General features: G+C 33.1%; 1 pseudogene; it reads left to right on the top strand.

Moving 5' to 3' along the window:
* The first annotated feature begins 818 nt into the window (after positions 1–818).
* Positions 819–950, top strand: LOC117283382 (annotated as a pseudogene).
* Positions 951–1,618: the final 668 nt, after the last annotated feature.

Below are 1,618 nucleotides of genomic sequence, written 5' to 3'. Positions count from 1 at the left end.
AAAACAAATCAAGACAAAAAGGCTGACAATAGCTCTTAAAGTCCAATAAACACAACCTGAGAAACTCTTTCAAATAGTTTTTTCTTTTTAAACTTTTCTTCTCTTTCTTCTAGTTCTTGTTGGTATTTTAATTTTACTACATAGTGAATTCAAGGCCAGCCTGAACTACACGGTGAGACCCTGTCTCAAAAAACAAAACAAAACAAAAACAACCTACATTTGAAACATCATTTTGAATCCTGCACACAGTATATTACTCACATGATCTAGATACAATCCTAACATTTCAGAAAATAATTCCTTTCTACTCCCAGATCAGATTTGGCTCCTAATTCCATTAATACATAGAGCAAATACTGGTCAAGGTAGCATCACTGCTAATCTCAACAGTAATTGACTTAAAAATGTGTTTTTAAGTGATTTTAAGACCCCCCCTTAAAACAGGAATAAGTTACTGAGACCACTGTCTTCTATGGGATATGATGTTCTCTATTTTCCAAAAATAACTGAAGATTTTTCTTTACCAAAGTTCAGGAGAATGAGATTTCAAGAACGTCTGTACTTTCCAATTTGAGGTAGGAATAAAAAGATTTTTACCAATGATTTTAAATTGCTTCTTAAAAAGAAAAAATATAAGAAAATGAAAAAATGGAAATGAAGTATTTGTAAAGGGGGGGAGGGGGGTGAATGGAGGGCAGGGACAAGGGGAAAAAAAATGAGACCTGTCATGCAAAGGTACAAGATCCCAATAATGAATGTAACTGTACTGTACTGTGTACCTAAAATGTACCAATAAATTCAATGAGGAAAAAAAATAAATTGCTTCTTGGCCTTTTGGCTAAGATCAAATGTAGTACCAGTGATTTTAACTATATTTTTCTTTGAAATTAATAATATTCAAGTTTACAGGCATTCCTTGTTTAACAACCAAGTTACATTCCTGAGACCAAACTGTTAAATCAATTAGTCAATAGGTGAGGAAGTGTATATATTGTAGTACGTACATTGCAATATTCAAAACAAGAAAATGGTCAGGGGAAACTTTAACTTGGTGACTTTTTTTTTTTTTTTTTTTTTTTTGTGCCAAGGATCAAACTCAGGTCCTTGCACTTGCGAGGCAGGCAGCAGAACCACTGAGCTAAATCCCCAGCCCTAACTTGATGACTTTTACCTTTATATGCATAACTCTTACATGTGGTACTGTAATGTATAACAACATAAAACTACATACTGTACAGTACAATTAGCAAAAATGACAGTACTATGTAAACAAGATATACTGTACCAAAAAAGATATTGATGCTATATTAGCAAGATGTACAGAACTATACACAAAAAAGAAGGTTCGTAAGTCCAGACACCACACCTCAGTACTAAGTCTAAACAGTGTGCCTCAGTCATGAGTCTGAACAGCTGCTAAATGGGTAGGTTGTTAAATGAGGAATATCTGTATTAAAATTAGCTTATGTGTATCTGTCTTGTGTGCAAAACTCCAGGAACTGTGTTCAAATGTTTAAAGTACATGTATATGGAATATATATGTGTCTATATATATATATATATATAGAGAGAGAGAGAGAGAGACACACATACGCATATATTTCTTGTTTTGTTTGTT

Source organism: Fukomys damarensis, unplaced genomic scaffold (genome assembly GCF_012274545.1).
Source record: "Fukomys damarensis isolate Sample0158 unplaced genomic scaffold, DMR_v1.0_HiC HiC_scaffold_25, whole genome shotgun sequence".
Lineage (NCBI taxonomy): Eukaryota > Metazoa > Chordata > Mammalia > Rodentia > Bathyergidae > Fukomys > Fukomys damarensis.
This window is presented reverse-complemented; position numbering and strand designations above follow the sequence as displayed.